Here is a 17,822-nt window from a genome sequence, read left to right as displayed (position 1 = left end):
TATCACGGTTACGTGACAGTCAGGCAGTCAGACTCGTGCTACCGTCAGCTAGCGCTCAGATTTCTCTTCTCTCTCTCCACACACACACACACACACACACACACACACACACACACACACACACACACACACACACACACACGACACACACACACGACACACACACACGCTCACTTCGCCTCTACTCGTCTCCTCTCTGAATATTCATCCCTTTTTTCCACCATCATCCTCCCGCTTTTCCTAATCACAGTCACTTCCCCTTTAATCACAGGGCTCTAATTAGAGCCCTAATAAACTGTTTTGCCGTCCTCTCAGAGAGGCTCTGTGTCACTCACATATCAAACCATGAAATACTATATTAAGGGGCTGTCAGCCTGGAAGGAAAAGCTCCTCGGGATGTGTTGATACAGATACCGGAGGAGGAGGAGGCACACCCACCCTCTTACGCTAATTGAAATTATCGAGGAACGGGGGGGGGTGGCTGTTTTCTTTTTCAACCCGCCCGCCCGCCCGCCACCGTGTCTTAAAAACCCCCAAACTTTTTTTTTACTCAAAACTAGCCCAGGCGAAAGAAAGAAAGAAAGAAAGAAAGGAAGCGATGAGTATTCCAGACTGCGAAGGAAGGACCTTCTGGTTTTCTCTGATGTTGGGTAATTGTTTAAACCTGAGTGGATATGGCAGAGGGCCTCTAGCGTTGCCTGCCAAGAGAGAGAGAGAGAGAGAGAGAGAGAGAGAGAAAAAAAAACGCTCTCTGTAGCACTTTTCTCCTCCGTTTCTCTCTTTCTAATTCAGTCCAACACGGGGCTTCAAGGAAAGCCTCAGTGATTCCATGTTCATCTTGGAGAGCCAGCGTCGGGGATGATCACTGACCACAAGTTGATAATGATGACGGTTTAATTAGAAGCCTCTCTCCAGTATGGCCACAGACCAAGCTCCTCCACCCTGCAGATGGTGACCAATAAATTTAGCTTCGTAGCCGAAGAAGAGGAGGACCATATCCCGCCCCATGCTTAGCCTCAGCCCCACCCCTAACCAAGGACATAAAGCCTTACTCTACTGTGACACTCCACCGCAACTGAGGGCCTGGCGTGTGTGTAGGGTGGGTGTGTGTGTGTGTGTGTGTGTGTGTGTGTGTGTGTGTAGGGTGTGTGTGTGTGTGTGTGTGTGTGTGTGTGTGTGTGTGTAGGGTGTGTGTGTGTAGGGTGTGTGTGTGTAGGGTGTGTGTGTGTGTGTGTGTGTAGGGTGTGTGTGTGTGTGCGCCATCAGTGCTGGGGCCTAGTCGCATAATGGTGACAGGCCTCTGTTTCATACACTGTTCACCCACTCAGGCACGGAGCTACCTACCTCTCATGCTTCCCTATGAGAACCAAGCTTGTTGATTTCAGTGAAAAAAGGTTCTTTGCGATGTGTCTGCAACGCAAATCACTACCGACCGGTTACACTGTGAGAGGACACACTACGACAAAACCGGGGATCTAAAATGTTCAGTCACTCTAGAGTTAAATCCTTATTTCAGACGGAGGAGATTCCTTCAGGAGATGAGTTCAACAGAAAAAACCCAATTCAACAACATGTCATGGTTTCAGTTTCTGTCTGGGAGCAGAGACGCACGTGCTTGTCCCTCTCATCAGTAATCTGGCCATGGACCTCTCCATCTCATCTCTCCAGCCGAGTGGAAAAAGAACCAGTGTGGCTGACTCCCCCCCTCTCTCCCCTCCCCTCTCCTCCCCTCCCCTCCCCTCTCCTCCCTCTTCCCCTCTGTCTCGCTAGCCCCCGTCCAATCCAGGGGTTTCTGCACTCTGGCTGCCTGGCAGGGAGTGTAACTGTGTGTGTTGTATGTGGGTGTGTGGCGTGTGCCAGAGTGACTATCCTCTAAGATTGTCAAAGAGGCTCATGGGATACGCACTGCAGAGCCAAAACCACAAGCTTTCTCCATCATTTCAGCAGATCTTTTTCTTTTTCTTTTTTTTTGTCCCATTCAAAAAAAATAATATCAAAGAAAATACTCTCTTTTGCGTTTATACTTCTGGCACTGGGACGGCTCGGGTTTTCCTCTGAATGAGGATACTATATCTGCACTGGGCATATGGACACGTGTGGTCACGTCCAAACAAAAACATTACTCACTTTATCAGTGGAAGAGCTGTACTTGACTGCACTTTAACTCATATTGGGAGTCAAAGGAAGACTTCTTTGAGCACGATGGCTTAAACGAACCCGACTTTACTCCGAAAGTTCAACGTTAAAACTTTTAATTTTCCACTCGTAATGACTTTTGTTTCTAAAAACAAGCTTTTTTTTCGGACTCACTTCTAATGAGAGAGCGGATGAGTTTTAATTCAATTTCGATTTGTTTTCCACTTTTGGCCCCCGAAGCGAAACGTTCATATTTTCCGACATAGTGTTTATACTGTGCTGTGGTTAATATGAGCTGGCACACGCGGAGAGAAGAATAAAACAGCTCCTGCCATCGCCATGCCAACCAACTGGTGAGGCAGTAGCACTTTGTCACGTGGGACACATTTCCGTTATATATTTATTTATATATTTATTTATATATTTATATATCGACACACACACACACAGGGCTCTCTACGATATATAATGTTGATATTAAGCACCGGCGCCCGGTGTGATGAGCTGAATATAGAAGAAAAGATAAAAGAAATGTGTTTCTAAGCACCCATCTTAAAATGTTCAGCAGCCCCCTGAAGTAGCCGCATAGACAGCAGTGAAGTGAACCCCGTTGGAGAGAGCTGTTTTCTTAAAACAAGTCTCAAGGCTAAAATCACCTGCAGTGGCTGGAAAACTCTCAGTCCAGTCCTCTCACACGTTATCAGAGAGCTTTGCCATGGCGACTTACAGTACACAGTACACCGCCTCAGAGAGGAACACTAACGTCATTATATCTGCGGCCCTCTCTATATGCTCTCAGACAAGCTGCTCTCAGTCTCTCTCAACCATGAGGGTCTCTCTCTCTCTCTCTCTCTCTCTCTCTCTCTCTCTCTCTCTCAGTATAGAGATGAGTAAATTACATGTATGATGCAATAAATACATTCTGAGTTTCTCAAAGAGAGAGAGAGAGAGAGGGCTTGTGGTCGAGTCTGCTGAAGCCATTTTCTCATGACGCACATCGAGGGCAAAGCCTTGTAAAAAGTCCAAGTCGGTGTAGATAATCATGGAAGGAAACAAAAGACCTGGGTTTGGCGCAGAAGAGACATGTTGGTTAAACTTCATCAGAACTTCAGCCACAGAACTCCATTCCTTCTCTCCTCCCCTCCTCCCTCCTTCTTTTGTCACTTGAATGGACTTCTGGCATTATGCATTCCCAATTTCCACACAAAAACTGTCGGGAATCTGATTTTGGCTCGGCACGCGTCCCTGGCTTTTCCATCTAATTTCCTCAGCCATTTGTATATCACACTGGCTGTTCCGTATGCGAGCAACTGATCCGCAGCTAGACTTTCGCGACGTAGACGCTAGATGTACTACTAGGGGTAGTGGTGGTCTAGTGGATAGTGAGTTGGACTTGTGATCGGAAGGTTGTGAGTTCAAATCCCGCCTGAAACCACACCACTACTAGTGTGTCCTTGAGTAAGGCACTTAGTCCTCAGTTACTCCAGGGGGAATGTCCCTGTAATTAGTAATTGTAAATCGCTTTGGATTAAAAGCGTCTGCTAAATGGCAAAATTATTAATTAATTAAATTATGTAGGTTCAGTAACACGGTACGGTAGGTGAGCTAGAGAGGCACGGGGAGAGAAACAGACGTGTTGACCTAAGGCCCGTTCTGAGAAACAAGAGAGACTGCAGTGCAGAGAAGTGAGGACAGAGAATCCCAAATTCAACCCTAAACCCTGACCTGAGAGATTCACCCATACCTCATTAACACTTGTTTTGTTCTTCAAAAAACGCATTTGGAAAACCAGGGAAAAAATGAAAAAAGCCCAATACAAAAATAAACCTGACGTGTAACATTTTGGCTCGATATATTTATGTAGTTCTAGACGGACACTTTGAGAAGCGAGATGCTACGAGCCGATACTGATACGGATACTCTCCGTCTGCGTCAGACGGTGGGGAGAAGAAGCCAAAGCTGGGCTGTAGTCTTGTAAATCACGGTGCCAAATCAAGTCGGATCAATTAGTGACCCCCGTGTCACATCTGTACACTGTAAAGTTTGTGATCTATCACGCGGTGACAGTTTTGCAACGTATAACGACGCGGAAGACGGACGAGCGAGGACCCTAAGCACGCACACACACACACACACACACACACACACACACACACACACACACACACACACACACACACTGTACTGTACTGTATTAGTATCTGTGCTGCTAAGAGTCATTATGTCAACAGCTCACCGCTCCCAGCATCCTTCACTACGGAGCGGGAGAGGAGAGAAGGGGAGAGAACGCAGATCGGTCCCCTCAGTCACAACCGTGGAGAGTATTTTACATCTCACGTCAGATCGAGCTGGCAGATACCAGGCGAGCTGTCAGGCCTCCGCCGACTGGCTAACGTCTAATCTCTGTGCGTTCGCAGCGAACAGGTGGACCTGCGGAAGAAGAGAAGAGCACTGTGTGAAGCGCTGCTGTTACACCGTAGAATACACGAGGGCAGGGCAGGCGTTTCATCTATCAAAAGATCAAAATATGACAGGGAGGGTTTTGCGTCCTCGTTGTTAAACAGTAGGCCCCTACGTTCAGTTTTTACGCCTGAAATAATTCAGTTATTTCTCGATCGTTACGGAGTACGGACACGCATCCGTGCCCTCTAAAACATCGATAATGAACAAAGACGTACGAGCGTGGAAGTGGCTTCCCCCTACGGAGTCTGCTAGTCCTTCCCTCCGGCCCTTCAAACACGGATCCCTCTCTCTCTCTCTCTCTCTCTCTCTCTCTCTCTCTCTCTCTCTCTCTCTCTCTCTCTCTCTCTCTCTCTCTCTCTCTCTCTCTCTCTCTCTCTCTCTCTCTCTCTCTCTCTCTCTCTCTCTCTCTCTCTCTCTCTCTACTCTGAGAAACTGGCCATGTTGGTTTCCAGTTTGATATTTCTATAGTGTCCTTTTGTGCTAAGTCCTTGGCAGCAGCCAGCCTAAGGGGAAGGGCCTGATCCAAACACAATGGGGGGATCACAAGGAGAGGGTTGTTCTGACGCCTTTGTGTGTGTCGAGCGGCACACAGGGGCCCACATCGTGGTAATCTCCTCTCCCTCGTTCTCTCACAAGAGCCAACCTCAGATCTTCACCACAGCTCCTCCGGATCGGGGGAAGAAGGAGAGAGACACAACAATGGAGGCTGTCGAACAATCCAATAAGTAACTGTTGACCCTAGCCCCCCCCCCCTTCTTCTGATAGTACTTCCACAAGGTCGACTTATGAAGAAGTCGTACAAACGAAGGGGAGCATGGGAAGCATGGAAACAAGTCACGCCTTTTCACAGTTAAAGGTTAGGGATGAAAGGACAATAATGAGAGTCGATGAATTCGGTGCGTTAGTCATACATACTGCACAGTTATACAGTGTGTCGAAAATCACATCAACTGTCACTTGGTTTTGAATGACAATAAAAAGCACACGAAAAATCGGGTCTATTCTGAGGCTAAACAGGCAACCGCAAGGAGAGGTTAGGAAAAGAAAACTAACTTTTGCTTGAAATGGCTTTGGCCTGGAGACAAAACTCTGGTGGAGCATGGACTGGCATAAACATTTGTACAACATTTTAAGTGTATTGAGAGAAGCATGCAGGAGCCAAACGCCTGCACACACTGCCCGGGAACCTGAAAACACTCCGCTCTTCAGCGTACTCTGCTAAGAGTGCGCGTGTGTGTGTGTGTGCGTGTGTGTGTGTGCGTGTGTGCATGTGTGTGTGAGTGTGTGTGTGTGTGTGTGTGTGTGTGTGCGTGCGTGAGTGTGTGCCTGAGTGAGTGTGTGTGTGTGTGTGTGTATGCGTGCGTGCGTGCGTGCGTTTGTATGTGTGTGCGTGCGTGCGTGTGTGTGCGTGCGTGTATGTGCGTGCGTATGTGTGTGTGTGTGACTGTGTGTGTGTGCGTGTGTGTGTGTGCGTGACTGTGTGCGAGGCCTCCCAAACCCACTGCATTTTAATTAATGCCAGGCCGCACTGTGGGCCTCTTTGATATGGAAATCCAGGCCCCATCTTCACACATGCACTGTGTGTGTGTGTGTGTGTGTGTGTGTGTGTGTGTGTGTGTGTGTGTGTGTGTGTGTGTGTGTGTGTGTGTGTGATGCACTGTGCAAATCTTCATCTGATTCATAAAAAACAATGAGCTGGACTAATTCCTCCACCTGATGGTGGTGCTGATTACCGGCCCCTTACAGAAACAGGCCTGTGTCACAAACACACAGCCACCAAGGCCCCTCCAATTAATTCTACATATTAATGTGTGATTTAAAAAAAGAAGAAAAAAAAGAAAAGAGAGAGAGAGAGAGAGAATTCAACAGAAGCTATTTACCATAGCGCCGGCACTGTTGCATTTTGAAGTCTAACTTAATTATTCACAACTATGCAATGGATTAAAAGAAAATGTCCAATTATTTTGCAGTCAAAACGTGAAAAACACATTCAGCGGGAGAGTGAATGAAACAGATCAAATTGGGGTACTTTAGTTAGTTATGCAATTATTATTGTTCATGTGAGGCAAACCAATTATTCAAAGTGTATTTTGCTTTAGTTTGATCTGCAATTATTTTTGCTATACGGGTGTAGAAATGGTACACTCAATATCAACACTAGCATAGTGTGTTCTAGTATGTTCCATCACACAGACGTGGGGTGAGTAGGAGATTGTACGTCTGGTTATTCTTGTACAGGAAACTCTCTGCCTCAGTCTGTCTCTAGGATGTAATGGGGCGCAGGTGCCCATGGTTTCTCCGTATAAAGAAAAGGAGCTACTCTCAATCTATTTTCTAATCTTTGACAAGACATCTGGATCCAAGGCTACATCTGAGAAACAATGAAAGCCAAAAGAAATCCTGTACATTTCAGCTTGGACTACAACAAATCAGTTCTGACATACACTAGGATTCAGGAACATTGATACTAAGTCAAAACTACAATTTGAGAGTGTTAATAAACCATAGATGAGTATAGACTGGCAAAATGTCCATTACACTCAGGAGCTACTTAAAGGGGCAATCTGAGATTGATATATACTGTAATTGTTTTGACTTTGAAATGAATTATATATACAGTAGCCATTGATTTCTTGAAGTATCTAAGTGCCTCGTGCGATCAAGTTCAACAGTCTTACCCCCACCAGAACCCAAAATGGGAGCGTGTCAACAAACACTGTATAGCTTCAAAACAAAATAAAAAATGTTGTTCTTAGGGATGGTTAGTTATTGCATCCAGAGCCACATCCCTCAACTGTTGACAAAAAAAGTGGTAGGGGGACCGCTTTATTTCTGTTCCAAAGCCAGACTGCCTCTTTAAGACAGTCGTCAATTCAACTGTGTATTTACCTCTCTTAAAGTCGTTCTTAAGTGGAAGTGAGAAATATTAATTCGAGCCTGTGCTTGCTTGCTTGCTTGCTTGCTTGCTTGCACCAGAAGCTAGCAAGCAACCCCTCTGGATGCTCACACTGTCTGCTGCAGACATCTCACTGAATCCATCGGTTTCATCAATATTTCAAAGATTGTCTCACCCGTGAGCGGTGACGACAGCTTCGACTGAGACGCAGAAAAAACCCACCTCGTTCAGACACACACAGACACACAAGGCCTCTCCACACACACGGCCTCTCCACACACTCAGCAGAAACAGAGAAGGTCACTCGGTTATGTTCACCTGGGCCCAGAAGGGGCCCACAGCTCTGCGTAAAAAGGCCCTCGAAAAACCTTCTCAAGGTATAGTGTTACACTGAATACACGCACATTTACATAGCAATTATCAAAAGTCAATGATAAGAATGCAAATCAGTACGCATTCATGTCGAAGAGATAAAGAACATTTGTTAATGACTGTAGCAGCCTAACCTTCATCCAGAGGGTAAAACAGAAAAAAAAGTGAAACAGCTTTTTGCGGGTTTCAATGTTGCATGTTGACAAAAGGTGAACGCTACAAAAGGAAGCCACCGCCGTAATAAACATGTTGCCTCTCGGTTTTGATCATTGTTGAAATATTCTGACGCAAATTAGCTAACACTTATAAAGACAGATGTCACAACACATGCCACCACATTTATTATCCTCCGCCATCCTCTCTCCTTCTGCTGCCTCCCCTCCTTACCTTTACCAGCCCTGCTGTTGTTTACCTCCTCTCATCTTGTTGTTTATCATCAGGCCCTGGCTGGCACAGCCACGGGCACCCCTACTTCACCCACCCCTCACACATGGAGTACCTGAGCACACCTCAGCCACCTCCTAATGAGTGTTCTTTCCCTGCCTGGCATCCGAGGAGCATTGTGACACACACACACGGAACACACACGAGAGAGCTATCGTGTTCTTTTATAACATCACATCAACAACTTCTAACATCTTGACATACTGTGATGGATTACTGATGATGGATTCAGAAAATCCTGTGATCCAGTTTGATCCCACTGGACTAACAAAACACACCGCTCAGTACCCGGGGGTGGAAGTATGTAGAACCCCCCCACACACACACACACACACACACACACACACACACACACACACACACACACACACACACACACACACACACACAAGCGTATGCTAGCATGATACTCATACAAAGTGATATTGTTGAGTTGAAGACAATCTAAGGCGACTTCGTCTCTTATCCAATGTCTATATCCATGTCCTCTTTGTTTTTGCAAAAAGATTAACCCAAAACTCTTAAACGCAACTGGCACAACTTCCTCAATGCTCAACTCAAATGTATCAAATTCATAAAAATTATAGTAGGATGTAGGATGAATAAAAGAAAAATCCCTGCGCCTATGTACATGTTTTTTATTGATCTTGGAATGTATTTCCCTTCTCTCATGCTTTAAGAGCAATGTAGCCACTTATAATCTGCGGGTCATAATATCATTTTGATGGCAAGGAATTCATTTTGGCAAGGGAATTATCTACGGATAAACCAGTTACTGGAAGAGCAAGGCCATAAAATTAAACCAACAATTCCATTTACTTCATCTCGTGGTTTGCAGGATGCACAACTCTGTTTAGAGCGCAAAACCGGTAATGCAAACCAGCTGAAGACCCTCACAAAGGCTCCACAAACAGGGCAGTAATGCGTGTATATCAGCCAGTCTATTTGCAGTGTTTCAATGCCAATCAATATCTCAAACCACTACAAAACATAAACGTACTATTACTGTACCTGTCTATATTGTGTCCTCGTTCATACTAACTATATGGTGTCGACATTGACATAACAGGCAACATCATCAAGAGTAACAGGGACAAATTTGCTAACAACCACGCGTCACAAATATCTAATCATACACGCATACTGTATATGCATGTACTGTACATACAAAAAAATGGCATAGTACGTATATGCATATATGCATGTAAATGCAAGCACAGATACATACATGCATACATCCAGTATTGTACACACACACACACACACACACACACACACTACACGCACACACAAACACACACGCACACACAAACAACCAAACAAACACTTAACCGACATTAGCTGAAATAACACGGTGATGGAGACAAATAATGGTGATGTTGAGATGAGAGAAATAATTGAATAGAAGGTAAGAGGCCGCTAAGAGACAATAGCATGAGGGCAGGCAGGCAGGCAGGCACACATTTTATAATTGAGAGGGAATTATTCAAAGTTAATTTAATGCCTCAATTCTATATTGATAGTGCACTCTGCTGACGCCAGACAGACACCAGGGTCCCAGGAGAAGACATCAACATTCAATTAGCTTAAAACAGATATACTGAGGAGCCACCCCGGCTCACCAGTCTGATACAGCTAATTGGTTTGCATTATATTCAAACTGCAAAATAACTGACAAAATATGAAACTATGAAACAATATTCTCTTTGAACTATAACAATATCCTGGCATTGGAATAAAACACCTCCCATAATCGTGTTGTCTTGCTGAAATCTTAAACCATCACAGTGTTTCAATAGACTCACTGCAATGCTGATGAAAATGAAATGTGCCATTATGTTAGGCTATGCGTTGTGCTTAGACAAGAGCAAATAATTGTTGATAATGGTAGCCTATATTTTTCAAAATATTATGATTATTCCAGTTGACAAGTTTGTTATTAATTCACATGATTGTATTGTCAAATGTGTATTTCCAATACATTTATTGTCTTAGTTATTAGAACTTAAAGGAAATCCAGTCAATTGATAAAATGCTTCATCTAAACTGTAGGTAGGTAACAGACATATTATTACCACAATAAAATACTTGAAATAAAACTGATAGGCGGTTGTCATTGATTTCGGCATAATGTTTTGCTCATTATTCGCAGTTCATTAAAGGATGACGATTATCCCAAAAAACAAAGTTCGTCTGGCAACATGCGACTCATTGATGTAACATTGAATGCGGGATCTTTTTTAAACAAGTGAGCCACGGTGAAAGATGCATGCGGTTACGGAATGCCCAAAAGTCCTAAATCTGAACTTACTGGCACGATGTGCGTCAGAGAGTCGATATCTTTATGCCCGGCTCCAAGTTCGGATATGTACTTCACTCTCTCAAAACCACAAGTTCATCCGAAATCCACACGTGCAGATAGTCCTGAAAAACATAAAAGGAGAAATATAAGAAAGGCTATATAAACAATTGATATTCAATCCATAAATCTGAATCAAAATGTACCCGGCATTATTTCTCAAAAGATGTACTGAAATGGATGATGACAAAAAATGTCAAGTGAACTCGTCAGATAAACATCAGAAATATGTAAGATAAAAGTTTGAATAACATTCAACCTTTGATTCCAATTATTATTGTGTGAACGGTAATCAATGCGCAACACCCAGACCAAGAGGTCACTCTGATGGGTGATAATAAAAGCATTACAAATGCTAACAGATCAATTAATTCCACTCAATGTCATGTTATAGGATCACATTATAGTGTAATAAGGTTAAATCATTGTTTTAAAAAGAAATTGTGGAGCGATTTTTTTCAAGCTTGTTTTTAAGATATTATCAGGGTGTAAAACGAGACTGATTTAGTTGTTCTCTTTAGTTCTCTCTCTCTCTCTCTCCTTTTACGCACCCTCTCACTTTCTTTCTTTCATACATATAAAGGGAAACACACAATGACCTAACAGTCACGGGCTTCATGTTATTTCTCATTCAAAAAAAACTAATTGAAACAATCGTACATTGACCCATCAACACATTTCCATGTCCCCCTCACTCATAACGGTAACAGGCTTGTGTTCAAGAAAAGACGTCTCAGCCCAGACAGTGCAGAGTGTCCCGGGATAGCAATCAGGACAATGTGCTGATTCGGCGGTCTAATTATAAATGTGCCATTTAGACTTCCATTGGTGCCACCTTACCTTATGAGGGAACTTTGCACTCACTCACAGCTAACAGCAACTGTTCAAAACAAAATACCATTACGAGATCAACTTCAGCCCCCGACAGAGGAGCGTATAGCTGGCGGATTGTTTTCCACGCAGCCTCTCTCACTTAACACAAGAATGCATTACTAGACACCGGGTTATTCTTACCAGGGGCTGGACACTTATTTCCAAGGAAAATAGGAGAAAAAAGTGAAGCTGTCTTTAATTAAGGTTTCAGATTCTCCTCTTACTGGGTGGGCACAGCAAGGCTATTGTATTTGTTTCAAAGGTTACAAGAAGAAAGGAAGCTTTGGAATATTCCCCAGCATTAGGTTTATGTTAAGGGGTGACCCTCCTCTGTGAGAATAATACTCATCGTTTCAACAGTATACGTGAGCGCTTAGAATGATAAGGTTCTATCTCCGTTTAGGGCAGTTCAGAGATATTGAGCGTCAAAGTTTTCACATTCCATTATGTTTTGTGAGATGGAACCTTTGTATTTTATTAATTACTCACTCAAAAATGTCAACATTTTAAAAATAACACCACACAGGCATTCATAAACACCTAATGGATCAGATTATGTAAAAAAAACTCAATTCTGACAAAAATGGAGATATAACCTTTTAATTCTTATGTTAGGGGTGATCCTCTGCGAGAATATACTACTCATCGTTTCAACAGTATACATTCCTGAATTTGACTGGATTCTAGGGTTCTTATTACAATGTTATCACTACTCTTGCAGCATAAAAAATAAAAAAATAAAAACGTTATCTGAGGCTGCGAGTGTGTGTAATTTTGGGGGAAACACCCATGAAATGATGGGCTATCATCGCACAACAGACGAGTTCACTCGTAACTACGTCCCATGTCCTCCCAATACCCCAGTAACCCCACTACACTCCAATCGTGTTTCTCTCAATCTCACAAGCATCTTCAGAATCAGCAGGCCATATCAATTCCAAATATTGAGTGATTGTCTGGTTTTAAGATAACAACACGTAATAGAATTATGTATTTTTAAATAATAATAATAAATAAATTACATATGAGAACATATTTTGTTTTAGTTCATAAACAAATGGAATTTCATTTTTCTATGAAAATATTTATCACGCTGTTAAACAATTATCCGCAGTGTCCATGTCATCACATTCACACCTGTGCTCAGACAAAACTACACGCAGTGACAAAATAATGACACCCAATTACCGTTCTAACACATTCCGCAAGAAAACTTGCTTTTTGCCCCCCAAAACAGTCCAAGAGCCGCGGTTGCTCGCAAAGGAAAAGGTCTGTCTGTTATCCCAGGTATATTGTCTCGAAATAGACCAGCCCTTTCGATGGAGTTGTTGAATTTAATTTATGGCTTATGCATTCTTCTAAGGTCAATTCGCCTGACCTCCAGGCAGCGAAAGTTAAGGCAGAGCGAATTCCCAAGGTTTTTTTTTTACTACAAGGAACAATACGTCTTCTTGTCTTAACTTTTCAACTTCCAAATCACAAATACAAATTCTGTTCGAGTGATGCCTAATATTGGGTCAATTAGACTTTGGGCAAATACAACAAAAAAAAAAACTTAGAAACTTAGAGCTAATAAACCTCTCATCCAGAAACATTGGGGGAGAAAGCAAGGGTACCTACAGCCAGGCGCACGTCATTGTCAATGAATAGTACCGCTCTGTGGACACACATGAAATTACCCCTGAGAGAAAGTTATGACCATCCGGATTACCAACACCGCTACAATACACAGATCACTTTCTTTCAAGATGATAATAATAATGTAATGTGGAGTGTCACGACATGACTTTGTTGACGACGAACAGGCCCCTCTGAAATACAGAGAAGTTGCGCGTCGTTCATATAATATAATAATAATAGTGTGTTATTATTGACTCCCTGGTCTGGATCTGTCGGTGCTGTAAGTAACCACCCATGCACACACATGGGGGGAATAACAGTTGATTTTTCAACCCATATAATATCACAATGTCCACATGAATGGAACTTTGGTTAAGTTGGGATAGGAGGATTATTATCGCTAGTTGGCAACATAAGAGACGGATTCACCGTAACAGAAGTCTTAAGACACGGGCTCGTACGGGAGCGCTCCGCTTGCGTGTTGCGTATCAGTCTAATAGTGAGACGCGCTAAATAACAATAACATCCTATTCTCCTTATAAACAAACCAACAAAACATCCTAAACAGATCAAAACATCAGCCTATAAAGGCACGGACAAAGCGAGAACAGTTTGAACACGTCTATCGACTCCAATAGGGATAGGGGGGCGAACTCACTAACTGTTCTTGCGAATCAACCCCAAAAACACACGAAATAACGCAGTAATAATAGGAATAAATAAACTATATAAATAAACTAAGCACGTTTTACCTTGATGAGGTCAGTGGAAAGCAAAGAGAGACGCAGGTCCTCACGGTATCCCGGTGCGTAGGGAAAAAAACAACGATCACTATCTGTGTAAGCGCAAAGGAGAGAGAACTCTAAAGTAGTACACTGTTGTTTCCACGGGACCCTAGGAGGTGATCCCCGTTTCTTTCTATGAAGTTTAACTGTCAAAACTGAACAAGGAGCTTTTGTTGTTTATCTATCCTCTTTATCTTCCTCTCTCTCTCTCTCTCTCTCTCTCTCGTTCTCTCTTTCTCTCTCTCTCTCTCTCTTTCTCGAAGACAAGAGAAGAACGATGGTTAGGAGCTGTCAATCTTGGCAATCAACGCCGAGCGGCCATGTCGCAAGTATTCAAAGCATTTCCCGTCGTGCAACATGAAGAAAGTGAGTGGCCAGGGCATTGATCTGAGGAAGGCAGAGAGGCAGAGAGACTCCCCCTCCCAGACGAGAGATGCGAGAGAGAGAGAGAGAGAGAGAGAGAGAGAGAGAGAGAGAGAGAGAGAGAGAGAGAGAGAGAGAGAGAGAGGGGGGGGGGGGTGAGAGAGAGAGCGAGAGAGAGAGGGTGGGGGGGTGAGAGAGAGAGACAGAGAGAGAGAGGGGGGTGACTGAGAGAGAGAGGGGGGGTGGGGGGGGGTGAGAGAGAGAGAGAGACACAGAGAGAGAGAGGGAGAGAGAGGGTGGGGGGGTGAGAGAGAGAGAGACACAGAGAGAGAGAGGGAGAGAGAGAGAGGGTGGGGGGGGTGAGAGAGAGAGGGTGGGGGGTGAGAGAGAGAGGGAGAGAGAGAGAGGGTGGGGGGGGTGAGAGAGAGGGTGGGGTGGGTGGGTGAGAGAGAGAGAGAGAGCGACGCGCAGAAGAGACTGGGTAGTGAGTGAGTACACATATACGAGAACTCAATAGCAGCACAATTTAAAGTGCCATTATGTGGCCTCTGATAAGAGTTAACACCATTATGTTTTTTTTAGCAAATATAGGACTATACTGTATACAGCATTTATTGTTTCGGAGTTGCCTTATACTCTCAATCACTCAAATGAACATGGCATATACAGTATAGGCTATAACCCCAAAGAGAACACCACAGATGGAGGTCAAATTCAGGTGTAGTCGGTTAAGGCTATCATATCTGAAGAATAGTATAGAGAGAAAAGGAAGAGAGAATTAGGCTATAAGGAGGTATAATATGACTGTACTCTAATGGATCAACTGTGGTGGACTGCGATGGAGTCTTTGCTTGTGTTAAGAAATACCATCAATACTGACAGAGGAACGATAAGGCTTGAGGATGAAATGATTTACTGTAAGTCGTATAGCTAAGACCGTTAGTACACCGACAATTTGATAAATGAAACAGGGGAGGTGTTTTGTGGCATAGCTTATAGGATATCCTATTTTTTTTTTGTTATACGTCCTTTTCTTTTTCTATTTACCAATAGATGGGGTTTCAGCTTGAAGGTCCTGTATGTGGGAAATATCTTCAGCAAAAAGCAATTGAATTTGTCTGTATATCTATTGATATTTCAGTTTATTTCAAATGTTAAGGTGCGTATTTGAAGTTCTCTCCCTCATTAGTTTGAACATAGTGTAGGTCACCATCTCTGCAGGCCATCACACTCTATTAATGAACTAATATTAGCTAGTTTATGACCTTTAATGATATTGAGAAGGCAATTTATTGATTGATTATTCCTCGTGATATTCTGCCTTCAGTCATGGAATTCCTTTAAAAGGTTTAGCCTACTTTATTTATTGAGTTTCATCTCAAACATTTTCCCCTAAAATGAGAGGTCAATATTAGAGTATAATTTTGATGAGTTTATATGTGTAACAGCTTATAAACTTCCACGTTTTGGGGGGATAAATATTGTCAACAATTAACCTAAATACTTTCTGCAGAATTAAAACAACCAACAGTTCACCATGTTTTAGAATAGTATTTCATCAAGCTATTTGAATAACAATACAGCTACTGTTATTGTTAAAATGTTTTTTTTCTCATTAAGAAAATAATGTGTTTGGTGCCCAAGCGAATCTAGTCTATCACACCAACTTGCCCGGGTGCAATATTTCACTTATATCTTCTTTAATTCAGTTGACATTTTAAAATAACTTCTTAAGAATTATACCCACTATAGCAAAGAGAAGAGGAAAACCGGTGCATCACAATAGACGTAAGGCGAGGAAAATGTTAATATCAAGTAATTAGAAGGAATAATAATTGAATTATACAGCTGTATTGACGAATGATAAGTGCAACATTCTCCGTCTACAAAGAGGAAAGTAACGGTCCACCGCAGGACTGCAGGTAACCAACCACAGGTTGCAGCGCAGAGAAAAGGTACTTTAGTTTCTGTCTGTCGCTCTTTAGCGTTGACTTCGATCGTTGACAAAACTCAAGGCATTAGACTATTGATTTTTGTACAAATCGCAAAGATATGTGTACACTTTCAACAACAAGAGCGCATTCATAAGAGAACACGCCAAAAATGCTATGGAGAAAAAAAGTTCACATTCCTTTGACTAAAACATTTTTGTTATAGCCCAAAGCATGTTATTCATCACAGAGAACGACCATATAAACGCTCATTCTCACCATCCCGTTATTGACATAAATAAAGCAAGACAATAGATGAATTCATTCAACATGTAAAATAATACAATATTGTAGGCTACTTACAATGACAGGGAAAGAAGCAGTAGAAAATGCTGTTTGTTAACTGAAGAGTCACATAGGGCTAAAGAGAAGGGGGAGGAGGGGGAGGAGAGAGAGAGAGAGAGGGAGGGGGAGAGAGAGAGAGAGAGGGAGGGAGGGAGAGAGAGGGAGAGAGGGAGAGAGAGAGAGAGAGAGAGAGGGAGGGAGAGAGAGAGAGAGAGGGAGAGGGGGAGAGAGAGAGAGAGAGACAGACAGAGAGAGAGAGAGAGAGAGAGATGCGTGCCAGAATACCCCTCCACAACATCTCATCGCATCTGCTCTGGCTCTTGTCTATTTTTTCATATTTGTTCTTTGTTCAAGGGGAAATCAGATCCTCACGTCACATTCTCATCCCCAGGTTCTATCTGCAGCAAAGAGTTGATGTATTATTCAACTAGAGACATTGCCTGCAAAGCAGTTTACATAATGTTGCTTAAAACGTTTCCTCACAAAAAAGAAAGAAATGCAAATGTTTAAGTTAACCTTCTCTAAAAGGAACAATTAAAGGTGAATTGTCAAGTTCACCAAATATAAAACACAGGTTGCGAAAATATCCAGGTGGGTGCTACTACATTCAGACAATTTGTAGAGCCGAAAGAAAGAAAACAAGACAGAAAGAAAGAAAGAAAATAGACAAGAAAGAAATAAAAGAAAATAAAGAAAGAGTAGCTCCAGGTACTGATGGGAGAAAATTCCTCAATTTGAAGGTGTCTTATAAGAACATCATAAAAAATCTTCTCTGGATGCAACTGTGACATACCAACATACCAAAACCCAAACTGTTCATCAGTGACGATGCAGGGAACAGATTCCTACAATTTACAATCAGGGATGTTGCATATTTGGGATGTTGGGATGATTGAACTTTGTTCCTTTGATTCGTTTGGATTTGAGTTGTATTATCTTGTAGACGATTGAAACATTTTTCTTAGTTGTGTAACTATTCTGGAAGTCATATTTGTTGGGAAATAGCCTAAAGGATAAGCCTGGGCTTTTATGGTATGATAGCTAATGTTTGTTAATTAAATTACATCTGTTTTAATTATTTGTTGTCATCGTACATGAACTACTCATCAACCTATGTTGCTTACAGGATAGTAACGTATTTGTGTTAACAGTGGAAAGGTAGCCTGTCCCTGATACCTGCACCTTCAGAATAGAGGAGGGAGTATGTTTGTCAGACGTGCCTTATACGCCACCCT

The sequence above is a fragment of the Nansenia antarctica genome, assembly GCF_963989245.1.
Source record: "Nansenia antarctica genome assembly, chromosome: 4".
NCBI lineage: Eukaryota > Metazoa > Chordata > Actinopteri > Argentiniformes > Microstomatidae > Nansenia > Nansenia antarctica.
The sequence above is the reverse complement of the archived record's forward strand: the minus strand, read 5'-3'. Positions refer to the sequence as shown.